The 27,464-nt window shown below is 36.1% G+C and overlaps 2 protein-coding genes and 1 pseudogene across 5 annotated transcripts in view; 1 reads left to right on the top strand and 2 right to left on the bottom strand.

Annotated features, from left to right (window-relative positions):
- ATG12 (autophagy related 12) overlaps positions 1–27,464 on the bottom strand; it is a 1,142,999-nt gene that overhangs the window by 417,362 nt on the left and 698,173 nt on the right. The gene's annotated exons all lie outside the window — the stretch shown is intronic.
- Positions 1–27,464, top strand: part of COMMD10 (COMM domain containing 10) — a 971,919-nt gene that overhangs the window by 844,810 nt on the left and 99,645 nt on the right. The window lies entirely within an intron of this gene.
- On the bottom strand, positions 25,023–25,120 carry LOC126957731 (uncharacterized; annotated as a pseudogene).

Genomic DNA, 27,464 nt, shown 5'->3' with positions numbered 1-27,464 from the left:
CTCATTAGAAGTTACAGGTTTATGTACAAAGGGGTGATGGAAATACTTTGTGTAACTATTTTCCTTAGTCAATATAACACTCTGAGGCCAGGCCTGATGACTCACGTCTGTAATCCCAGCACTTTGGGAGGCTAAGAAGGGCAGATCACCTGACGTCAGGAGTTCGAGACCAGCTCTGCAAACGTGGTAAAAACCCCGCCTCTACTAAAAATACAAAAAAAAAATTTTTGTATTTTTTTTCTGGGTATGGTGGCACATGCTTGTAATTCCAGCTACCCAGGAGGCTGAGGCAGGAGAACTGCTTGAACCCAGGAGGCGGAGGTTTCAGTGAGCCGAGATTGGGCCATTCACTGCATTCCAGCCTGGGCACCACAGTGAGACTTGGTCTCAAAGAAAATAAAAATGAAAAACCACTCTGTATTAATTTCTGTTTTGTATTTCTGGTTAATTTTTCCCCGATCTCCAAATAAGTGGGAGTAATTGACAGTTGTTCACGCAAAAGTTTAGATAATTCTATGATTAATTTTTCATTGGTTTAGAAAAGTGTCTCAGTGAGCATGCCTGTGTTGTCAAATGTTCATGCCATTACTGCTAATGAAATAAAAATGTTAAGCAAAAATAGTAACTGTCTATTTTAGTAACTGTCTATTTTCAGTTAGCTTTTAAAACACTAATTATAAAAGCTAACTTGTGGTTTACAAATGACCACATATATCTTTATTTCAAGGAAATTCTGGGTTACTTCATCTATTTACTCATAATAATGTCTGAAATAGTAAAAAGAGTGTGGATCTGGGTTTCACCACTAATTAAGAGTTAGTTGCAAAATTTTGGGGAAAAATTTATAATGTTCTTAGGTGGGTTGTGTTGTACAGCCCAAAGACGATATTTTACGTACTTTCACTTAATAAGCTGTAATGTGCCCTTGGCAAAGGAGGATGAAGAGGAGGTATAGCCTGAGCCCTGGAATTTGTCTGAAGTTCTTGGAGACTAAAGCACCCATGAAGACTTGGATCTACACAGAATGAATCATGGCCAAGACATGAAAAGTCAGTGATAAAGTCAGTATTGATCTCAGTCTATCGCTTACAGCTTTTCTAATTTTTAAAACATATTTAAAGAAAGTGTGTATCCCTCTCAAGTTTCTGACATGTCCTTATGCTGTTGAGGACCGAAGAGAATCCCTGAGACTAAGATGAGAATTGGCAGTGAACAATGAAAAGGAATTAAAATGAGAAAAGTCTGAATTATCTGGTTGCATTGATGAGGGAGTGCCTATGGTGAAAAGCATACCTCAGGCTATTTTAAATATCCTCTTAATCAGGTTCTCCTGGCTTTCATGCTTTGCTTGAAACACAGCTCTGATAATGCGTATTGTTGGTAATTGTATTTAAGGAGTATTTTTGGTAATTGTTATTTCTTATTACAAATTAACAGCCACTCACATGCTTCTTATGTACTTGGTGTATTAGTTGGCTAGGGCTGCCAAAATATCACAGGGTGGATAGTTTGAAAAACAGGCATTTATTTCTCACAGTTCTGGAAGAAAGTTTAAAATCAAGGTCTTGGGAAATTTGGTTTCTGGTGAGGGCTGTCTTTCTAGCTTGTAGATGCCTGCCTGCCTTGTCCTCACATAATCTTTCCTAGGGGTGTGTGTGTGCACTTGCACGTGCGCGGAGTTGATAGCGAGTGAGCTCTCAGGTGTCTTTTATTTACTTAAGTTTCTTTTTCTTTTATCTTCTTATTTTCTAATCTAGTCTTCAGAGAGATGGTGTCTCTTCTTATAAAGGCACTCATTCTAACAGATCAGTGCTGTACCCTTGTGACCTTATTTAACCTTAAATACTTCCTTAGAGGCCCCATCTCCAAATGCAACCACACTGGTGTTTACGGCTGTAAAATGAATTTTGGAGTATACAAGAATTCAGTTAATAATACTTGATTACCCTGTATCTGCCCTGGAGAGGTGGTTTATCTTACCCTTTTTTAGTCTAATCACATTTGGTGACATGCATTGAGGTGGGTCAACTATGATGGCAAACTCACTAAGAGTGTCATCCTGAACTATCCTGCATCGCTTGTGGCATGCCTAGACATTGTATGGCAGAATAAGCTAGCACATTTAAATAATTCTATAGTTTTATTCCTTGGCACATGGACTTGAGTCCCTTTGTCTGCAAAATGGTGATGATAATAGTTGTTCCTTAAAGTTGTTATTGGTCATAGTTGTTTAAGGGAATATATATTTTGAATTATAAGATGCAAAGATTATTTTTTATAAAAATGTACAATGTTCCTTTTTCTATTATTTGCAGAGCTTAAGGACTTGAATCCAGATCTTCTAATTACAAGTATAAGACTCTAGCCAAACATAACCATTTTTTCCAGGATAATTGGAATTCTCCATAGACAAGCACTCTAAGGGAAGTTCTGGCAAGTTTTTATTTGCACCATCTAATGCATTGAAATAAATTGCACCATCTAATAAATTGATATGCTGTGCTTCTAGCACTCGAGCTCTGTTAAGGGACAGACTACCTCTTCAAGTGGGTCCCTGGCCCCCGTGCCTCCTGATGGGGAGATACCTCCCAGCAGGAATTGACAGGCACCTCAGACAGGAGAGATCCAGCTGGCATCTGGCGGGTGTTGCTCTGAGACAAAGCTTCCAGAGGAAGGAACAGGCAGCAATCTTTGCTGTTCTACAGCCTCCTCTGGTGATACCCAGGCAAACAGAGTCTGGAGTGGACCTCCACCAAACTCCAGCAGACTTGCAGCAGAGGGGCCTGAGTGTTAGAAGGAAAACTAAAAAACAGAAAGGAATAGAATCAACATCAACATAAAGGACATCCACACAAAAACCCCATCCAAAGGTCACCAACATCAAAGACCAAAGGTAGATAAATCCATGAAGATGAGGAAAAACCAATGCAGAAAGACTAAAAATTCCCCAAACCAGAATGCCCCTTCTCTTCCAAAGGATCACAATTCCTCACCAGCAAGGGAACAAAACTGGATGGAGGGTGAGTTTGACAAATTGACAGAAGTAGGTTTCAGAAGAAATGGGTTATAACAAACTTCTCCGAGCTAAAGGAGCATGTTCTAACCCAATGCAAGGAAGCTAAGAACCTTGAAAAAAGGTTACAGAAATTGCTAACTAAAATAACCAGTTTAGAGAAGAACATAAATGACTTGATGGAGCTGAAAAACACAGCACGAGAACTTCGTGAAGCATACACAGGTATCAATAGCTGAATCAATCAAGCAGAAGTAAGGATATCAGATTGAATATCAACTTAATGAAATAAAGCGTGAAGACAAGAATAGAGAAAAAAGAATGAAAAGGAATGAACAAAAACTCCAAGAAATATGGGGCTATGCGAAAAGACCAAACCTATGTTTGATTGGTGTACCTGAAAGTGGCGGGGAGAATGGAACCAAGTTGGAAAACACTCTTCAGGATGTTATCGAGGAGAACTTCCCCAACCTAGCAAGACAGGACAACATTCAAATTTAGGAAATACAGACACCACCACAAAGATACTGCTCGTGAAGAGCAACCCCAAGACACATAATCATCAGATTCACCAAGGTGGACATGAAGGAAAAAATGTTAAGGGCAGCCAGAGAGACAGGTCAAGGAAGCCCATCAGACTAACAGCGGATGTCTCAGAAGAAACCCTAAAGCCAGAAGAGAGTGGGGACCAAGATTCAACACTCTTAAAGAAAAGAATTTTCAACCCAGAATTTCATATCGAGCCAAACTAAGCTCCATAAGTGAAGGAGAAATAAAATCCTTTACAGACAACCAGATGCTAAGGGATTTTGTCACCACCAGGGAGGGCTGCCTTACAAGAGCTCCTGAAGGAAGCACTAAATATGGAAAGGAAAAACTGGTACCAGCCACTGCAGAAACATACAAAATTGTAAAGACCGTCGACACTATGAAGAAACTGCATCAACTAACAGGCAATATAACCAGCTACCATCATAATAACAGGATCAAATTCACATGTAACAATATTAACCTTAAATGTAAATGGGCTAAATGCCCCAATTAAAAGACACACACTGGCAAATTGGATAGAGTCAAGACCCATTGGTGTGCTGTATTCAGGAGACCCATCTCACGTGCAAAGACACACATAGGCTCAAAATAAAGGGATGGAGGAATATTTACCAACAAAATGGAAAGAAAAAAAAAGCAGGGGTTGCAATCCTAGTGTCTGATAAAACAGACTTTAAAGCAACAGATAAAAAAAGACAAAGGGCATTACATAATGAAAAGGGATCAATGCAACACAAGAAGAGCTAACTTTCCTAAATATATGTGCACTCAATACAGGAGCACCCAGATTCATAAAGCAAGTTCTTAGAGACCTATGAAGAGACTTAGACTCCCACACAATAATAGTGGGAGACTTTAACACCACACTTTCGACACTAGATCAATGTGACAGAAAATTAATAAGGATATTCAGGACTTGAACTCAGTGCTGGACCAAGCAGACCTAATAGACATCTGCAGAACTCTCCACTCCAGTCAACAAAATATATATTCTTCTCAGCACCACATCTCACACTTATTCTGAAATTGACCACATAATTGGAAGTAAAATACTCCTCAGCAAATGCAAAAGAATGGAAATCATAAGAAACAGACTCTCAGACCACAGTGCAATCAAATTAGAACTCAGGATTTAAAAACTCAAAACCACACAACTATATGGAAACTGAACAACCTGCTGTTGAATGGCTACTGGGTAAATAATGAAATGAAGGCAGAAATAAAAAGTTCTTTGAAACCAATGAGAACAAAGATACAACCTACCAGAATCTGTGGGACACAGCTAAAGCAGTGTTTAGAAGGAAATTTATAGCACTAACTGCCCACAGGAGAAAGCAGGAAAGATCTAAAATTGACACCTGACCATCACAATTAAAGGACCATCACAATTAAGAGAAGCAGGAGCAAACAAATTCAAAAGCTAGCAGAAGACAAGAAATAACTAAGATCAGAGCAGAACTGAAGGAGACAGAGACATGAAAAACCAATTCAAAAAATAAATTGATTCAAAAAAATCAATGAATCCAGGATTTAACAAAATAGATAGGCTTCTAGCCACACTAATAAAGAAGAAAAGAGAGAAGAATTAAATAGACACAATAAAAAATGATAAAGGGTATATCACCACTGATCTCACAGAAATACAAACGACCATCAGAGAATACTATAAACACCTCTACACAAATAAAGTAGAAAATCTAGAAGAAATGGATACCTTCCTAGACGCATACACCTCCCAAGACTAAACCAGGAAGAAGTTGAATCTCTGAATAGACCAATAGCAAGTTCTGAAATTGAGTCAGTAATTAATGACCTACCAACCAAAAGAAGCCCAGGACCAGACAGCTTCATAGCCGAATTCTACCAGAGGTACAAAGAAGAGCTGGTACCATTCCTTCTGAAACTGTTCCGAACAATAGAAAAAGAGGGACTCCTCCCTAACTCATTTTATGAGACTAGCATTATCCTGATATCAAAACCTGGCAGAGACAAACAAAAAAAGAAAATGTTGGCTGGGCGCAGTGGCTCATGCCTGTAATCCCAGCACTTTGGGAGGCCAAGGTGGGTGGATCATGAGGTCAGGCGATCGAGATCATCCTGGCTAACATGGTGAAACTCTGTCTCTACTAAAAAATAAAAAAAAATTAGCCGGGTATGGTCGTAGGCGCCTGTAGTCCTAGCTATTCGGGAGGCTGAGGCAGGAGAATGACGTTAACCCAGGAGGCGGAGCTTGCAGTGAGCCGAGATCGCGCCACTGCACTCCAGCCTGGGTGACAGAGTGACAGAGTGAGACTCTCAAAAATAAATAAATAATTAAATAAAATAAAATGTCAGGCCAGTATTCCTGATGAACATTGATGCAAAAATCCCTATAAAATACTGGCAAACTGAATCCAGCAGCACATCAAATAGCTTATCCACCATGATCAAGTCAGCTTCATCTGTGCGATGCAAGGCTTGCTCAACCTATGCAAATCAATAAATGTAATCCATCACATAAACAGAACCAATGACAAAAACCACGCGATTATCTCAATAGGTGTAGAAAAGGCCTTCGATAAAATTCAGCACCTCTTCATGCTAAAAACACTCAATAAACTAGGTATTGCTGGAACGTATCTCAAAATGATAAGAGCTGTTTATGACAAACCCACAGCCAATATCGTACTGAATGGGCAAAAGCTGGAAGTATTTTCTTTGAAAACTGGCAAAAGACAAGGATGTCCTCTCTCACCACCCCTATTCATCATAGCATGGGAAACCCTGGTCAGGGCAATCAGGGAAGAGAAAGAAATAAAGGTATTCAAATAGAAACAGAGGAAGTGAAATTCTCTTTTTGCACATGACATGATTGTATATTTAGAAACTACATTGTCTCAGCCCAAAATCTCCTTAAACTGATAAGCAAATTCAGCAAAGTCTCAGGATACAAAATCAATGTGCAAGCATTCCTATACACCAATAATAGCCAAATTGTGAGCAAATTTCCATTCACAATTGCTACAAAGAGAACAAAATACCTAGGAATACAGCTTACAAGGGAAGTGAAAGACCTCTTCAAGGGAAACTGTAAATGACTGCTCAAGGAAATAAGAGAGCACACAAACAAATGAAAAACATTCCATGCTCATGGATAGGAAGAATCAGTATCATGATAATGGTAATACTGCCGAAAGTACTTTATAGATTCAATGCCACCCCCATCAAGCTACCATTGAACTTCTTCACAGAATTAGAGAAAACTACTTTAAATTTCATATGGAACCAAAAAAAGAACCCTTACAGCCAAGACAATCCTAAGCAAAAAGAACAAAGCTGGAGGCATCACTTTACCTAACTTCAAACTATACTACAAGGCTACAGTAACCAAAACAGCATGGTACTGGTACCAAAACAGATACACACACACACACACACACACACACACACACCCCCAGTGGAACAGAACAGAGGCCTCAGAAATAACGCCACACATCTACAACCATCTGATCTTTGACAAACCTGACAAAAACAAGGAATGGGGAAAGGGTATTCTGTTTAATAAATGATGTTAGGAAAACTGGCTAGCCATATGCAGAAAACTGAAACCGGACCCCTTCCTTTCACCTTATATAAAAATTAACTCAAGATGGATTAAAGACTTAAATGTTAGACCTAAAACTATAAAAACCCTAGAAAAAAACCTTGGCAATGCCATTCAGGACATAGGTATGGACAAAGATTTCATGGCTAAAACACCAAAAGCAATTGACAAATGGGATCTAATTAAACTAAAGAGCTTCTGCACAGCAAAAGAAACCATCATCAGACTGAACAGGCAACCTACAGAATGAGAGAAAAATTTTGCAATCTGTCCATCTGAGAAAGGTCTAATATCCAGAATCTACAAAGAGCTTAAATAAATTTACAAGAAGAAAACAACCCCATCAGAAAGTGGGCAAAGGATATGAGCAGACAATTCTTAAAAGAAGACATTTATGCAGCCAACAGACATACGAAAAACAGCTCATCATCAGTGGTCATTAGAGAATTGCAAATCAACACCACATTGAGATACCATCTCACGCCAGTTGGAATGGCGATCATTAAAAAGTCAGGAAACATCAGATGCTGGAGAGGATGTGGATAAATAGGAATGCTTTTACATTGTTGGTGGGAGTGTAAATTAATTCAACCATTGTGGAAGACAGTGTGGCGATTCCTCAAGGATCTAGAACCAGAAATACCATTTTATCCAGCGGTCCCATTACTGGGTATATACCCAAAGGATTGTAAATCATTCTCCTGTAAAGACACATGCACATGTATGTTTATTGCAGCACAATTTACAATAGCAAAGACTTGCATGCAACCCAGATGCCCATCAATGATACACTGGATAAAGAAAATGTCCATGTATACACCATGGAATACTGTGCAGCCATAAAAAAAGGATGAGTTTATGTCCTTTGCAGCATCATGGATGAAGCTGGAAACCATCATTCTCAGCAAACTAACACAGGAACAGAAAACCAAAGACTGCATGCTCTCACTCATAAGGGGGAGTTGAACAGTGAGAACACATGGACACAGGGAGGGGGACATCACACACCAGGGCCTGTCATCATGTGTGGGGATAGGGGAGGGATAGCATTAGGAGAAATACCTAATGAAGATGATGGGTTGATGGGTGCAGCAAAGCACCATGGCACGTGTATACTTATGTAACAAACTGCACGTTCTGCACATGTATCCCAGAACTTACAATAAAATCTGCCCATTATTTTGTGAATTATCGTATTTAAACTCAGTTGCTGCTGGTTGATGTCCAAAATAAGATTTTGCTTAGTGGTATGTCCACAGCTTACAAAAGATTAGAAAAATATATCTTTCAGCCCAGCAACTTTATATAGTACGTATGGTAAACTGTGTTGAATGTTAAGAAAACATCCCATATTGGCTTAACAGCTGCTATTTTTATAGCAAGAGGATTTTATTTAATATGTAAGGCTGAAGGGAGGTTCGAGAGGAAAATAAAGAAAAGCTTTGGATTATTAAAGGTGTGCGAAGGCTGTCACACTGCTTCAGGGATAAACAGGAGGAAAGGAGTACTCAGAGGGAGTGAGCAATTATATAAAGAAAAATACTATGATGATGCTAATTGTGTTCTGTAGGAATATTGATGCTTCCTCTTTGTCTCTAAATGTGCTACCCTGAATTACAAGTTACCTTTAGCTTTTTGATTCTACAAAATCATAGGAGGTCCCTCAAATCTGGAGCATTTGCTCAGACTAACTATTGCTTTATGTTATCTACCCTAGGTAGGAAATATTTAAGTGTTTTTTCTTCAGTCCTACAGAGTTTTAGTCTGATACCTAGGAAACAGAGCTGAGTTCCTATTTGAAAAGATTTACTCAGTGTTTTGTGTTATGAAGTCATACTCCAGGGTATCTTTTAGAGCCACAGCCCTGAACCAAGCTAGGAGGCATGGAGAAGAGGAGCACAGGGCTTCTGAATCCTGGCTGTGCATAGATGTAGTTTAAAAGTGAAATATTACTAACCTTTACTCATCTGAGATAGTAAGATTTTGGAGCTTAAATTCTTCATGCTTTTTAATTACAAAAAAATACGATGAAATTTCAGTGTTGCTATTCTTGCAAAAATTTGAGTAATACAAGAATTGACAATATTAGAGGATGTCTTTAATAATTTTATGCAACACAATCAGATCTTTAACTTTTACTCACGTAAAGTTCGTAAAATTTAAACTGCTTAAAATAATGGCAGTATTAGAGTACTGAGATTCATAATAATGTAAATTAATACATATAATCCTTTCTTTTGTTTGTATATTATCTTTTAATATATAATGAAAATATTTAGGTAGTAAATATTGAGGTTAAGGCAAAGTCATATAATCTTAATTCATCTAACAGCTGCCTCTTGTTTCATATTTATTCCATTTTTGAAGTAGTTACAAATGAAAAAAAAATGTATTAATGCCTTGGCATTGAACAGCAGTTCTTAGAAATCAGGAAATTCCTAAGTTATACTTCCTCTAGCAGCAATATATCAACATTATTTCTATGAGTTTAGTTATATTCAATTTTCCTGTTATATATACACCTTTAAAATGTTATATAAGCCAATTTAAGCAAGTTAATATTAGAGTAGAAGTGTAAACTTCGGAATTTCCTGATTTTTAACATTTTACTTTCTATGTTATTTTGGTGAACTGGATCATCCAACTTAATTTATACAGTTAATATGAAAATACTTACAAAGAGCTAGGTTTTTTCAGCCATCATATTATGAATAGCTTTAAAAAAAAAAAAAAAAGACTATTTCATCCTCTATGATGAAGTACTTAGTGTTTGCCCTTCACTTTTGGTAGCTTTTAATTTTTACCTCTCCAGCTATGATCTGAAGTCATTCCAAAACTTATGGTCGGTTCTTTGTTTTCAGTAAAGGAATTATAGTTTCATAAATTATCCACCTACTCTAGATGCATTGTAGAGATACAAATAGAATTGCATATGCTAACTGCAGAAGCCAAAGCATTGGGTATCACCTTCCTTGTTGATCCATTTTTTCTCCAACTGTTTTGGGGTTTTTGTTTTGTTTTGTTTTTATTTTTTGGAATAAGGACAGTCATAGTAATATGAATTCATTCCTTAATTCTTTTATTCAACAAACATCTATTGAAAATGTGCCACGTGCCATATACTTCCAGGTATTGAAGATACAGTAGTAACCAAAGCAAAGTCCTTTTCTCTCAGAGCATTCATTCTAGTAAGTGGAAAAAGAACGTAGATTGAGTGAGTGTATACTCCATCAGGTTGTGATAAACACTATGAAGAAAAATTAAGTAGGTTATGGAGATGGAGACCAATAAAGGTACTATTTAGACTGGGTAGCTAGGGAAGGCTTTTCTTCCTGGTAAGATAATATCTAACTAGATACCCAAAAGAGATGTGCATGTCTTAAGGAAAAACAATCCAGTAAGTAGGAACACCAAATGCAGAGACCCTGAGATGGAAGTGTGCTTGCTAAATTCCCAGAAGGAGGCTAGTGTGGCAGGAGTAGAGTGTGTGGGAAGAGAGGTTCAGATGATAAGGTGAGAGTAATAATGGGTATGGGAGGACACGGAATTCTGTATTGCCTTATAGGCCTTGATAAAGACTTTGAATTTTCCCCAAAATGGAGGATGTTGAGCAGAAAAGATACATGTTCTGAAGTATAGTCTACAAGGATCACTATAACTACTGCACAGAAAACAGATTGCAAGGGAGCAATGATATAACTGATGGATAATCAATTAATAGAATAACCATTCAGTCAAGAGATGGTAGTGGTTTCATCCAGAATGATGATGGTGGAGGTAGTGAAAGGGGAATTCCAAAATACTTTGAAGGTGAAGATGATAGGATTTGTTGGTTAGATACAAAGTGTGGAACAAAGTGAGTCATTAAAGATAACTCCAAAATTTACCTGGATAACTTGTGTCTCTCTTACTTGCCTATAGTTGTCTTTACAGAAATCCTCTCCTAACCATTTTGGATTTTCTCTAGGTAGTAGCCACTCTTACTCCATTTTTAATCAAAGCTAACAGTTGCCTTTGAAGTCTGTTAATGTGTCCCATAACTTCTCTATAAAGAAATGGTCAATTTCTAAATGTTTACTTAAGTTTGAAACTCCTTTAAGCAATTTAAAACATCAGATTAACTTTTCTTTCTTTTAAATAATTGTACCTTATGGCAGATATAATATAGCTTGCTGATTAAGAGATGTGGAGAACCAGTTTGCTGGGGAACAGAGCTCTTTGTGGTCTCTCATAACTATTTCCTTCCTGAAGGTCTTTCTAAATGCCACATTCAGAGTGACTTTTCTCACCACCACATTTCAAACACTCTCACATTACTTTCTATCTCCTTACCTTGTTTTATTTGTCTCAGTTGTATTTAATACATGATATATATATTTGTTTGTTATTTTTGTGTCTGTATCACCTCACTAAAATACAAATTTCGTAAGGGCAGTGGCTTAAAAAAAAAAACTGCTGCAGCTCAGTGGGCTAGGTAGTTAGTAACTTACTGTAAATGAATTGAATGAATAGTCGGTTTTAAGTAGATCTCCTTATGTCACATAATGGGTGTTTATTAAATGGCAGCATGAAAAGAATAATGGGCATCCTTGTATATTGCCAGTGTGAATGAATGTAAAAGTGTATAGCCACTCTGGAAAACAATATGGCACTTCATAAAAAAATTATACATAGAATTACCATATGACCCAGCATTGCTACTTCTGGGTGTATATTCAAAAGAATAGCAAGGACTCAGATATTTATACACCCATGTTTGTAGCAGCAGAATTCACAATAGCCAAAAGGTGGAGGCACCCCAGGTATCCATTGGCAGATGCATGGATAAACAAAATATGGTATATACATGCAATGGGATATTATTTGGTCTTAAAAAGGAATGAAATTCTGCCATATGCTGCAACATGGATGAAACTTGAAGACATTACGCTATATAAAACAAACCAGTCACAAAAGGACAAATGTTGTATGATTTTATTTTATGAGGTACATAGAGCAGTCAAATTCATAGAGACAGAAAGTAGAATGGTAGTTGCTAGAGGCCGGGGGAATGAAGAGTAGGGAGTTATTGTTTACTGGGTACAGAGCTTCAGTTAAAGAAGATGAAAAAGTCTGGAGATGGATGGTGGTGATGGTTGCACAATATGAATGTACTTGATGCCACAGAACTGTATACTTAAAATGGCTAATTTGGTAAATTTTGTGTTACGTATATTTTACCACAATTTAGAAAAAGATAAAAATGTTCTGAGCTTGAATCTCACGTTCACCTTGTTGGCTTTTTGGACTTATTCACTGTTTGTTTGTTGAGACAGATCGTCTCTGTCTCCCAGGCTGGAGTGCAGTGGCGCAATCTTGGTTCTCTGCAACCTCCACCTACAAGATTCAAGCAATTCTCATGCGTCAGCCTCCAGAGTAGCTGGGATTACAGGCATGTGCCACCACACCCTGCTGATTTTTTTCTGTTTTTAGTAGAGACAGGGTTTGCCAGGCTGACCAGGCTGGACTCAAATTCCTGGCTTCAAGTGATCCGCCCTCCTCGACCTCCCAAAGTGTTTGGATTACAGGCGTGAGCCACCGTGCCCAGCCTGGACTTATTCACTGTTCTGCTTTAGGCTTTTACAAATAGAATCTGAAACATTTAACCTAACATCTGAGATGTGGTTTTGCCACTCTTATTCCAAGTCCTTTAATTTTGTATGTCTTCATTTTAAAGTCCCTAAAGCTCATGTTATTAATGGTTATTTTCCTATATGTTTTGCTTTATCTTGTATATAAAATTCATATTTTAAAGTCTTAAATTCTGTTTTCTGATGTTGAGGTCCTATAAGGTTGTACTCTTAATGGGTATAATAATAAATAATTAAATAATTTTCTCATTTAATTATTATTTTTTTAAAATTTCCTACTTACTGGTTCTCATGTTGTTATTCTGTGTTATAAGTTATTTATTTCTTATGATTGTTGTTAGTATCTCCCTAAATCTAATAAGGAGACAGAAATCACAAAGTAATTTTAAACAGGGGAAGTTTAATATAAAGAATTATGAAGCTGTGATATGTGAGTAACTATAAAAGTGCAAAGAGAACTGGAACAAACATACTAGGCCTGAAGGAGGAAAGTCTTTAAGGAAAGAACAACTTGGGAGAGGGTCCTTCCCCAGAGTTAAGAGTTCGGACCTTGTTAGAGAAGGTACAATCTGCTGGGGCCAGAGTTGGTCTGTAGTTGCTGGACAAGCAGGAAACAATCTTTTTGGGGTTGCAGTCAAGCTGAGGCTCCTGCATGGGCTTGCAAAGGTAATCACAGTGCTACTGACTGGTAGCATGTTCTAGAACACATACTGTGTTGGAAGAGCCTTAGAAAGGTGATTAAGACAGGGATCCAGTGGACAAAGGGTCTGAATGGAGATGGGAAATGGGAGGGATTGATGGTATTGGGTGGACCAGAAATAAGCTGGGACATTTGGAATGGATTTTGAGAAAAGAAAGAAAGAGACAACTGTATTTTTCTTCCTCCTCTCGTCTTATATTTAAAATACACGTAAATGTAAATGCTCTTTCCATTAATATCTTTTCATTTTCATTGCTTTAACTGAAGCTTTTACTATCTCCATCCTAAGGGACTGCATTATTCTCCTAATTTATCTTCCTGCCTTCAGAATCTTCCTCTTCCAACCTAGTGTCATTTTTCTGAAACAAAGTTCTAATATGATACTTTCCTGCTTAAAATGTCTAAGTGACCCTCCCCCCGTCAACTGCAGAATAATGAGACTTTGTAGGATCAGATCTCTGCCTACTCTGTTTCTTTTCATCCCACTTTCCCATAGTCATCCTAGGAACTTTCTGCATTCAATTTTTCAAAGATTTTCAAGCATCATTTTCTTCTCCTTTGCATATTTTATCTCTTCTCTTCTCCCTTACCTTTGCATCTGGAAAAATCTGTCAGTCCTTTAAAACTTATATGCCACCTAGTGTTTCCTTGTTTGCCCAAACCTTCCTCAGTGCTAAGTGGCCATTTTACTTTGAACATATTTGTATATGTCTCTCATCCCACTTATACTGAGTTTTGTTTCCTTATTCATATTTCTCCTTTTGGAATTTACACAGCACGTAGTGGGTGCTTAATAAACGTTTATTATCTGAACAAATAAACCTGCATTCTTGGCTTTAATATTCTTTTACTCAGATAATATGAGCATGTACCCTAACTTAAAAAGATAGGGTTCAGAATGGTACACATTATACTTGAGAGTTTTTTGGGCTCTTGTGTGTTTTGTGCCTGTAAAAGAAATAAAACCCCATTTCTATAATTACTTCATTTGCCTAATGTTTAGATATATAGCTGTATGATAGATAAAGCAAGTTAGAGATAAGGAAAGTAAGGTGAAAATGAGCCATCTGCTGAAATGAATGATGGAGTTGAAATAGAAACCACTTCATTTTGGATTGTCTTCCTTTATTCGCACTAGTATTACAAGATCGCTTAGATAAATATTTATTTATTGAGCCTCTACTATGTAACAAATATTGTGTTAGACCTGTGATTCTAGGTTCTTTCCCACCTCTAAGATTCTGTGATTAATTAGTAAGATTTAAGCCTTAAACAAAACTTACTTTATAAAATTGTTCTAAAGTAGATGATTACTTTATGTATTTGGAGTTATTATACAATTACTATAAAATTAACACATATTAAAGTACAATAAAACCCCTGAAGATGCCAAAAATGTACATTGGGTTTGCAAATGTACATGTGTAAATATTTACAATTTTAAAAATTTGTGCATAACTATAATAATGGGGATGATGCCCCCTGTTTGAGTTCCTGTCCCTAAAAATATTTGCTATTCTAATAATTCCTAAGAAGCACTTAATATTATATATAGCACCAGGAGATATATATCATCTCAGGCCAAGTTTACTTTCTAGCCTAGATGGGCCTTTTGCAGTTAGTTGACTCTGCTTTTCTTTTTTTTTTCTTTTTCTTTTTTTGAGATGGAGTCTTGCTCTTTTGCCCAGGCTGGAGTGCAATGGTATGATCTTGGCCCACTGCAACCTCCGCCTCCCAAGTTCAAGCGATTCTCCTGCGTCAGCCTCCTAAGTAGCTGGGATTACAGGCACGTGCCACCCTGCCCGGCTAATTTTTTTTTTTTTTTTTTTTGTATTTTTATTAGAGACAGTGTTTCACCATGTTGGTCAGGCTGGTCTTGAATTCCTGACCTTGTGATCAACCCGCCTCAGCCTCCCAAAGGGCTGGGAATACAAGCGTGAGCCAGCACGCCTGGCCCCAACTCTGCTTTTCTTAGTAGCATTAAGGAAAGTTGGTTTATAATAAGGTTTTAGCACAAAGGTTAATGCCCTGATTTATTCTCAGAAGTGGTTAGCTGTAGTTGATGCAGATGGCCATTAGGATGTATTCATATAAATATCTTCCATTCTAAAGTGTTAAGAAAATATAATATTGTATACTTTAATTATTCACTTACATTAGATACATGTTATTTAATAATATACCTGAACCAGAGACTTAGGGATTTTAGATGCTGTTTGTTAAAGGAATACAAAATAAGCTTGTTTTAAAATGTAATACATCATGCTTCTGGCCCCATGTTTACCCATGTAATTTTATGATTCCATAGATAAAATAGCTGAAAGAGAACCATTATGTTATCAAACACTGTGTCATGCTTGCTGAGTTTGCAAAAATATAAAACATACAATACGTAACTTTTATCTTCGGGAAGTTTATAACCTAGTAAATAAGATTCAATACACATAAAACCTTTAATGTACGATCAAGTGATGAAGTATTAAGACTATAAGTGTTCTAGGAGTTAAATAATTTTAAAACAGATTTTAGAAACAATCTAATTTAATATCTCCTTTTTTTGATGAGGAAGCAAAAGTCTGGACTAGCTGTTTAACTCAAAAATCCGCCCAGAGTTACACTACTGGATAATGTCAGAACCAGAGTAAGAACACAGGTTTCCTGACTTTGGCCTGGTACTCTTTCCATTTGTAAATACCCATGAGCCTGTGTGGAATGGGCTTGATTCAAAGCATACAGAAGAAATGAGACATTGAAGATATGGGTAGGTGGTGGGGAGAAGAGCTCTTCCACAATGGAAGGAGCAAGAAGGAAGCTTAAAAGACCTGGCACAGAACATAGGGGATGGCCTAATGAGAGTAGAAGGTACACAATAGGAATTAATTTCAGTTAGTAACCTGGGCCTGGGTTGAAGAGGTCCTTGCAAACCAGATAGTTTTTATGGGATAGGCACCAGAATGCTTTTATAGATTTCTTGAGCAGAATGACTTGATAAAAATTATATCAGTTTTATCAACTGGAAGGTCAGTGTGATGGTAACCATGAAAGACTGAAGTAATATTGAGGCAGGAAAAGGTAGTAGTAGTGGGAATGAAGTAGAAAACTGAAATCTATAAGATGTTTCTTGGAGGAAAATGATTGAATGAGATGGCAGTTTTCTATAGAAAATAAAGGGAAGAAGAGTGTAGCAAGCAGAATGCTATTTCCATGGACAGAAATAAAATAACTTGGAAGGAGGGCTGGGATGAATTGAGGTTTTAGGGTTAATAATTGATTATATCTGTTGTATACACTTAGAGGCGCTTAGGTTATCTCTGTACATTTTCAGTTATATGTATAAAACATTTTTGAATGGAATAATACATTCAGGTTTATAGAAACCTTGATGGATATGGTTTAATACAAATTAGCAATAGTATATCTAAATTTGTAATTGTCACTGATCTATTGCTTAGGATATATTTTAAAATGTGTTCACTAAATTATGTTTTCAGTTATTCATTTATCTTTTGTTTAGGTCCTAAGCCACTGAAATGGAGTATGAGAGAAGTGTATATTTTTTCTAATTTGATTTTTTTCCTGTATTAGTCTTGGAATAATGGATTTGATTTTTATACATAATTTTAGTGCCTCATGTTTTTAATAATAGTTGCCTAGAGAATGCAATTTATTGTGAAATTTTCTATTAGCAATTCATTCTGTTTAAGAAATTATACATTTTCTGTTTTTGTGACCTTCATTCTTAAAAGTTTGTTTGAAAAACAATTTTAGTGGAACTAAAATTAAAAAAAACAAAAAAAACCCTGGCTAAAAAAATGTATTTTTAAAGCTATTTTTATAAAAATCAATTTTTTTTGACTTGGGGTCATTTAGGGGGATTGTATATATTATAGTATATCGGCTATTGACTACATTTTAATTCTTATCATTTTAATGAATTTTTTGTTGTAATTTTTAGGAGAAAATGAGGAAATGCTTATTTTGAAAGTCTTAATTATCCATATGTGGTGGCTCCTGTCTCTCATCCCGGCACTTTGGGAGGCTGAGGTGGGCAGATTGCCTGAGCTCAGTAGTTTGAGACCAGCCTGGACAACATGGTGAAACCCTGTTTCTACAAAAATTACCTGGGCATGATGACACACACTTGTAGTTCCAGCTACTTGGTGGGCTAAGGTGGGAGGATCACTTGAGCTCGGGAGGTTGAAGCTACAGTGAGCTGAGACTGTGCTGCTGTACTCCAGCCTAGGCGACAGAGTGAGACCCTGTCTCCAAAAAATATAAAATTTTAAAAAAGTGTTTATTATTCTTGCTGTACTTTCATTTTAATTATAAACCTATTTTATTTCTCTAATGTACTTCTCTGTTGGATTACATTGAGATCTCTGGAAGTGGTATGTGAATGTATGGTCAGTTGATATTCAGTATGTGAATTCTAAATGCTGACGTTTATGCTTTTGGGATGTTTGTTTACCAGCGTTCGTATTATTGACCAAGATTATGCTTTATATCTTCTGTCTTCTGAAGTTGTGTGAAACAGTGATACAATGTAAATTAAAGCTGAACTAGTGTTTTACAACTAATATGAAAGAAATTAGCAGAAATCAGAGTAGTTTAAACCCATCTACATTATTGTACTGAGTTTTGAGTCATAGATTTAAAAAAAAGTATGAAACATGGTTAATCATAAAAATCCACATAAATTAGGAAATAATAATAGGAAGTCTGTTTTGTTGAATTCTAGAAATATTTTTAGAGAAATATTATTTTGAAATGTGCCGGATACTTCTGGTCCAAGGACCATACTTTGAGAATCACTGTTATGTGATAGATCATGGTGGAACCATTTGACCTAATCAAGATGAAAATGGGAAGGAAGATTTTTTAATTTAAGAAAGTGATCTTTAACTTCTGGCACTGTGCTCTTGCTTATCACGGTAGTAGGATATTATAAAATTAGTCAACATCTCAGCATTTCTTTAGCTAAACTTTCTACTCTATTCATTTATTTGGTAAATATTTACTAAACATCTAATATGTGCCAGGCATATTTAGAACTGGAGATAGAGTAGGATAGACATAGCTCCTGCCCTCATGGAGTTTATATTCTCTTATGGGACATATATATGGACAAAAACAGGTAAACAGGCAAATTATGTAGTTGCCAGTTGAAATATGTCATGTGAAGGACAAGAACAAGGTGATAATTGATACTATTAGCAAACTATTTTAGGTGTGGTGATCTCTAAGGAGATGGCATTGCAATTGAGACCCACAGAAGAGAAGCAACTAGGTCTATTAGGAGGGAGGCGCAATATTCGAGTAGGCAATTGAATGTATGCAGGCTCTCAGGAAAAAACAAAGTTTCTTTAAGAACTGATAATACTGTAGCTCTAGGCTACCATTTAATATTAAGGTTATGGATGGAAGGCAGGGAGGGAGGTGAAAGAGAAAGGAGAGAAATTAAGAACAATAGGTTTCTGGTTTATGTAAGTTAACGAATGGTAGTATTGTTTACTGAAATGGGGAAGAGGTGTGGGGGATGGATGTCGGGGATCTCAGCTGTGTTTTGAGAGAGTTTAAGCCAAAAAAAGTCAGTTGAGGTGATTAAAAATTGATACATTAAAGTGAGAAAGAAACTTTGTTGCTGAGAAATTTAGAATATTTCTCAGATATTAATAAAATTTAGAGAAAACAGTATTCTAGAGAAAACACAAAGATTATCAATTAAGAGGAAACAATCTATTTGAGGAGGTTTAAGGGAATGTTGACATATACAAATCTTAAAAAGTTAGAAAGCCAAGTAAAAAGGGATTAAAATTCTATCTCCAAGTGGAAAAAATCAGATTGTCCAGAAAATAATAAATACTTGATTGATAGGGTTTGACTGTGTCTCCCCACCCAAAATCTCATCTTTAATTGTAATCCCCATAATCTTCACATGTCAAGGGCGGGATCAAGTAGATGTAATCGAATCATGGGGGTAGTTTCCCCCATGCTCTCCTTATGATAGTGAGTCTCATGAGATCTGATGGTTTTTTTAAGCATCTGGCATTTCCCCTGCTTGCACTCACTCCATCCTTCCACCCTGTGAAGAAGGTGCCTGCTTCTCCTTTGCCTTCGCCCATGATTGTAAGTCTCCTGAGGCCTCCCCAGCAATGCAGAACTGTGAGTCAGTGAAACCGCTTTCCTTTGCAAATTACCCAGTCTTGGATATTTCTTTATAGCAGTGTAAGAACAGAGTAATACGATGATCATAAAGAGATTGTTGATGAGAGAGGCCATTGACTCACTAGAGAACCTAGAAATAAATTACCATGGGCATATAATATCTAACATTATATTGAGTTAGTCAAAATATGAAATGTTAATATTTATAGGAGAGACTAAGGATGATGCAAGAACCGAAAGAAAAATGTTCCTAGAAGATCTAAAACCTAAAGATCTTAGCAGACTCCTTGAGAAAAATGTAAATGACCGAAGTAGTTTTGAAAATCTGGTTTTAGCTAGCTCATGCCCTAGAATTTCAATGACTACATAGACTCATTAAAATGAAAGTCAATCTTTTTTTTATTTTTAACATATCTTTCAGTTATCCAAGGGACTATTAGGAGGACTTAATAACCCATATCCTTATGAAAGTGAATTATAAGCCTCCTTGAAATTAATAAAAATCTTCAAAGTAGTATTTAATTTAAACTTGTAACTTTCTTTGTGTTCTGAGAGAATGCCTTTTCTGTATATTTTAAAGAAATAGACCATTTCTGTTTTGTTCACTAATATATTCACTGCACTTAGCACACTGCCTGCGACAGAGTAACCATTTAATAAATACTTTTTGAATGAATGTAGAAATATAAATTTTACATTTAGTTTTGGGTTACCTGGATAGCTGATAATTAACGAAGCAGTTCCTTTGTTGCCCTTAGGAAATGTCTCTACTGTGATCATACTCAAGTATATTTGGTGGCAGGCTATACGTGAATAGAACTAGTGCTTATTAGAAATGTGGTAGGATGTTTTTGAGATTTATGTTTCCATGCACTGCAGAGCATACTGGTGTTATTTTAAACAAAATATAACTTTTAGATGTTGTGTGGATTTTAATTATTTTAATCAGTCTCCTGGTAAGGGTTAATAATCACAGTTAACTATGTTGTTCTCAAATTCCAAACACTAAATTACTGAGGTCATGGTGCTTTTGGGAACAAATACTATTAATGACTAGTAAAATAAGTTTTATGGATCTCATATCGTTTCTGGAAGACCAATAGATGTATTTATTACCATAATAACACATAAGAAAAGGACAGACATTTCTATGTGGTCCTTAGTTCTCACTCTCTGTTTTTTTCTAAATCCAGCATGTCATTCCTTTTGTATTCACTCCCTAATTATGTATTTACGTTTTGTTTATTTTTCTTAACTATATATCTGACCTTTATTTTTTTTTTCTGAAGGTCTTGATTAAAATCAGCTTTACTCTACAATAAGTTGAATTGATTTGGGCTGCTTTTTCTCATGAGCCTATTATTTAGTGACTGTTTTCTTCAAATATTTGTTTCCGTGACTTTTGTTACTTCTTCATAGACGTATTTTTAGTAGTTGCAATTTCACCTCCACCCAGCCTTTCTGGGTTGATAATATTGGTTAACACTGACTCTTAGGGTACAGTCTCATAGTGTTGGTTTAGAATTAAGATATAATGAACACCAAACCTAAAAAATCAGTGTCAACTTTTACTCCAGTAGCAGTGGAGTTATTTACCAAAAGAAAACAGATTCAGCAGTGATCTGTTACAATGCCTATGTTATGCCCTATTAATCTAAAATAGTTGCATGATAATTCTCTAGGGTTGAGCTGTTTTTAATAGTATGTATGAGAAAACATTTTATGGGCTTTTAGCCAGAAGATTTTATATATAAATGGTAGTAGAGGAACACTGTTAAATTGATGAGTCTTTGGGGCTTTGAAATCAGCTTTGAATCCTGACCACTTCACTTTATTAACTTTGTGACTGTAGGCAAGTTACTAGACCTCTCTGGGCCTTAACTTCCTATTTTGCAAAATGAGAATAATATAACTTCCTGAAAAGAATTTTGCAAGAATAGAAGGCAGTTGTACAAAATGTGTGACAAAAGTTTTGGCACATACAGGTTTCTTCCCAAAGATGAACAAGTCCTACTGCTAAGTATAGAAAGGGAGATACAAGTAAAGTTTCTTCGTTATTTCTTAGAGATTTGTGCCCATAGATCTTTATATTGTCTTAACCTGTGTGATCTACAATGACCCATACTAGAATGTGTGTCTTAAGAAAGCATAGAATTTTTACGCTTTTGTTCAGTTTGAACAAAAATCATCAGTTGTGCTCTGAGTCCTAGGTATCTTCTAGATATAAGTATGTGGGAAGGACAAAGACAAGGGGCATTTAACAGAACCTTAGGTCCTACTTCTAGCAGAGCAGCTATACGTTTCTGTTTTACCATTTGTATGTCTGTGTAAGATATTGATTGAACAAAGGGGTCTGTGTATTACAAAAAAGCTAGAAAAAATACAAGCAAGGTCAAGCAGTCTATTTCTTGGCTTTCCTTTTTCTCAGATCCCACCCTGCTTTCTCCTTGGCATTTTAAAGTTTGTGAGAATGGGTGGGAGTTAGAATGGGGAAGTAGGGAGGAATTCCATTCTGTCTTACTGCGTGGAGTTCTCAGAGAACAAAACATAGCAAAAGGACAAGGGTCCTGTGCAAAGAGGGCATTCCTGGTGGAAAAATTCCTTGACCTCCTTAGCTCTTGCGTTGAACTCTACCCACAAAGAGCCATGTTTTGAGCCTTCATTACAAATTTTACAACTGTTAAATAACAAATACAGATATCTTGCCTCTGATTACTTCCTCCTCTGACTACAATGAGATGTCTTTATTAGATCCTTACTATTTTCATTATTTTCTTATCTTAGACTCTAATCACTTTACTCTCATTTCAGTGTCTGCAAGTTCTTTTCTCATTAGTCTTCTCTGTAACAACCAGCAAGAACTCTGACCCTGAATGAATCTTACCTGACTTTACTGCCATCAAGCATTTTTGGAGAAAATAACACATTGGGCTAATGGTTACCTATAATTTCCTGAGGTCTGGGTTCCACCCCTTTTAATCATCTGAGGAATTTTTCTTTCCTCCATCTTCATTATCTTTCTCCTTGTAGGATTTTTACTGTCAACATTTAAACATGTTCAAATAAATCCAAGCATCAAATGAAGGTAACAAATAATCAACTTGTTGGTTCAGCTGCAACTCTGTTTCTCACCCCACAGTCAAACTTTTTAAACAAATTGTTTATTTTCATTGTCTTTAGCCCATTCCAATACAGCTTCTGCTCCCATAAGCCAAACTGCTTTTGTAAATTTGTTTCACTTCCCTACTTAGCATTTAACAGATTTCCCATTACCTTCTGATAGTCTCATATCCCTAACATTATATTTATACAATTCTATCTCTCCTTTCTAGCTATAAGCACTTTTCTCATTTCATGAAATGTAGTTAATATTCTCCTCCTCCTCTGGGTTTTTTCAGGTTCTATCCTTTAACTGGTGAACACTCTCTGCCTTCCTCAACTCCTCCCACCTAACTGTTCAGTTATCAGATGTCGTCTTCTGAAGGAGGTTTACCGTGACCTGAACTGGTTGAGTTCTCCTACTTTATACCTTCTCTTCACGGCACTTGTCACATTTGTAATAATGTATTTATCATTCTCCCTGTGCCTTTTAATGTTGGCTTCTAGAGAGTAGAGATCCCACTGGTTATAGGACTGGATACCAGAAAGGAGCTGAAGAAATATTTGTTGAAGAAATGACTGAATAAATTAACAACTGTAGCTTTTCCAAGTTCAGTGCATCAGTTGTGTCCTTGGCCTTATTACAGTGTCTTTTCCTTAGCAGCATAATGAATTTTAAGTGGATAAAAACTATTAGTGATTCCACTAGAGTTATTAAGCACTGTAGCCAGTAATGCATCATAGGTGCACAACTATATACTTTTCCTTTATTGTCCTCTCCTTTTTGCTTTAAAAATAACTATAAATATGTAATAATTTCAAATATTAGGAAGCTGAGTATTTTGTTTCTTATGGCACTTTTAATCAAATCTCATTATTTATTGAGTACTACTCAGTGTATATCCTAAAGTAAAAAAGAAAAAAAAAAAAAGGTTTCTAAAAACCAAAACAAGACACTTTAAAAACAGTATAGGAATACATGTGTTCTAAAGAGACCCCAGAAAGTCTGTTTTCTTCCTGAATATATTAGACCCTTTTGAGCTCCTAATGCTGTAGAATAAATGAAATATTATGAAACTTAGGAACTATCTGAAAGCTAAATGTTTAGCTAAAATGTATGATAAATTAATGAACATACAAAGGAACAGATAGCAGTGGCAGTGTATTTGTTTTGTAAGTTTTATTTACATGCAAAATAATTGTATATGCATTTAAATATAATTGAATGGTATACATATGTATAGAGATTGCTGCCATATTTGATGGATTGGTAAATAGTATTAGAATTAATTTCTGAAGAAATTTTAGTGTAAAGATTTTGATGTAAAAAAAATATCCAGCAACCTATCTATTTATGGCTGTAACAAGGAAGAGTGATTTGGACTACTGCTACAAAGTAGATTAAATGATCTCTAAATTTCTTCATGTATTAACATTCTCTAAATTACTTCGTATATTAATATTTACATATAATATATTTGTAGTATATTCTAATTTAAATATGCAACAGAAATTTGGAAATGAATATAGTTTGTATTCAACTGTGTTGAGAAAGCGTAGAATAATAATTAAATTCTTTTTTTCAACCAAACATTTTTATAAATAAAATTGCTGGATTCCAAGTATTTACACTTAAATAACTTTATGTTATAAACAGTGTTTTTTAAAATACTTTATGTCTTATACTTTATTTTATTTAAGTTATAGTCATGTGTCTTGGGTAGAATTCTGAGAGAATAATAAGGGACTTTACCCTGTAATCACAGAAGCAGTTTGGTAATATAGGAACCAAGTGACAGCTTTTCTTTTTCAAGTATAGATTCAGATCTGGACAGGAATCTTTAGGGGTGACCTAAAACATCATTATGTCAGTTTACAGCAGAAGGCTTACTCTGTTAGTTTCTAGTAGCTATAATGGAAACTAACCTAGATGAACATTGGTACCTACTTTGCAGTTAGTGACTGATTTTATTTGACCAATTAGCACTCATGAGGGAAAGGAAAATAAGTTGTCCATGACCTGTCATGATTAACTCCTAAGGGACAAGCTTTGATTACCTGTTAGGTTTGTTGTTTTTGCTTTATCAAGTCCACTTGACTTCAAGTATGTTCTACAGGCAGAATACACTGGGGGTGGTGGGCATGGAATTTTTTTTTGCTATAATTAGAGCCAATAAGGTTGATTTAAGTAATCAGTTTTTGCCTCTGTTCTACCAACAATTGTGTGATATTAGGAATATCTTTCTTGTGTTTCTTTTTAATAGTTTTTATTTTATTTTTTAAAAAATGGAACACTTCATAAATTTGTGCAGGGGCCATGCTAATCTTACCTGTACCTTTCCAATTTTAGTATATATGCTGCTGAAGTAAATGAGCACATGGTTTTAATCTTTCTTTTCTTTTTTCTTTTGCTTTTCTTTCTTTTCTTTCTGACAAGGTCTAGCTCTATCATCCTCCAGGTTGGAGTGCAGTGGCACAATCTCAGCTCAACTTCCACCTCTCTGCTCAAGCAATCTTCCCACCTCAGCCTCCTGAGTAGCTGAGACTACATCTGTGCACCACCACACTTGACTAATCTTTGTATTTTTTTGTAGAGAGGGGGTTTCTCCATGTTGCCCAGGCTAGTTGTGAACTCGTGAGCTCAAGCAATTCACCCACCTTGGCCTTCCAGAGTTCTGGGATTACAGGCGTGAGCCACTGCACCCAGCCCATGTGTTTGTTATTAATGAAGATTGTGCTATCAGTCACATAATGTCATTGTGAAAACAACATTTGCCACATAATTCCTTAAAGTATTTTACAAGAATAAAAATTTTCTTGATGCCTCATTGTATGTTAGGGTTTATGCTGAGTGCCTTAGGTTCCACCTCCCTCTGCGGGAGCCAAAGTGGGGCAGATAGTTCCTCTCATAACTCCTGTGACAGCTAGAGTTTGGGGCATATGACTTCCTGTGACAGCTAGAGTTTCCGTCAACCAGTTGGAAATCTCTGCATGAGACTTCATATCTAGGAAAAGTAATGCAAAGAAGTAGGGACAGTTTAGACTTTATTCTTCTAGTGGTTTCCAATTCCCAGGCTCAAGCAGTCCTCCCACCTCAGCCTCTAGTGGCTGGAGCAGCATCCAGTATCTCATACCAGTGGAGATACTGGTTCCAGCAGTGGTGGTGGTGCCGTATTCTCAGCAGAGGCTTCCTAGGCTGTCTTTTTTTCCGGCATGATTTTGGTTGCAGTTCTGGCTTCCTAATCTTCTTTAGTGCCATCTTGTTTCCCAAGTCTGTTCTTCAGCTTCATCATTTTGTGTGCCATCTGAATTCTTTCCTGCTTAACTTAACCAGAAATCACTTCCATTCTTTGTGACCAACAACTGGACTAGTACAATTCCCTTGGAAAAAGCTAGGGTCTTAATGCCTAGCTGTTTGGAAATATCTTACTACCTTTTTATAGCCACAGCTGCCAAAACCCTAAATTTCAGTTAACACTGTAAAGGGAATTTAAGAAAGAGGAAATAAAAGTTTACATCATTTAAGTGATAGCATCAGAAGAAAACAGTAGTGAAAATCTAATGAACAGTACTATCTTCAAGAAATTGTTCATATATTTTAGCAAGATGATAACAACTTAAAGCATGTTTTTAGTTGTTACTGTTTATTAATATTATCTTTATTATGAAAGGAAATAATTTGTACTAGGCATGTACTCCTGACCTTCTGAAAAACATCCCTTGATTTTTCTTTGAAGAATCTTTCCCTTTCCTGCTGTTAGAGTAAGGCTACCTCCACCAACCAGAGATGATGTATGTGACCTATGCCTAAGCAGTCATCATGCTTTATCTCCTTCAACACAGTGATTGGTTGAGATTGGATGAGTATATATCAGGATACCTCCATTGAACGATAGCTGTTGCAGCTTCAAGCACCGCAGCCTCACACATCACATGGAGCTGAGAAGAAGACCAAAATATCAGAAAGTAGAACTGAGAGGATGGAGGGAGAGAAACTGAGTCCTGATGGTATATTTTGAGGCCTAAATATATACCTAGTAGAAAATGTTATGAAACTTTTATGATTAGGAACTGTTTGAAAGTTAAATATGCAGCTAAAATATATGATTGATTAATATACGGAGGAACAGATAATAGTGACAGTGTATTTATGTTGTGGAATTCTATTTATATACAAAATAATTTTATGTGCATTTAAATACAACTGAGTGGTACACATATGTACAGAAATTGCTACCATATTTTATAGTTTGATAAATATCCAGCTATTTCTAAAACTATTTCCAATCCTACAATTTCAGTTACATGACCCATTGCACTGCCTTTTTGCATACGCCAGTTTGGGTTAGATTTTCTGTCATTGGCAACCAAGGGTTCTCTGTTTCTTTGGAATATAAATGCTGAATCATCTTGAGTTGGAATCATAAAGTATTGCTACCACGTTTTGAGGAATACCTCTTATTTATATTTTAGTTACATGTAACTTTTGTACCTGAAATATTATTGACAAGGAAAGTAACTAATAATTTTAAGCTGAAATACTAATCCTGAAAGATAAGAATGAAAACTCAGACCTTAAGTTCTATAAAACTTTGAGATAGCTACATGTTTACTTTCAGGATAATTTAAATTGATAGAGTACAAGTTGGGAAACAAACACTTTAAGTGAATATTTAAGTCATGTAAAATATGTATTTTTAAAAGTCAAATTAAACATATTAC

The sequence above is a fragment of the Macaca thibetana genome, chromosome 6, assembly GCF_024542745.1.
Source record: "Macaca thibetana thibetana isolate TM-01 chromosome 6, ASM2454274v1, whole genome shotgun sequence".
In the NCBI taxonomy this organism is placed as follows: Eukaryota; Metazoa; Chordata; class Mammalia; order Primates; family Cercopithecidae; genus Macaca; species Macaca thibetana.
Note: the sequence above shows the minus strand (reverse complement) of the source record. Positions and strands in the feature narration are given on the sequence as shown.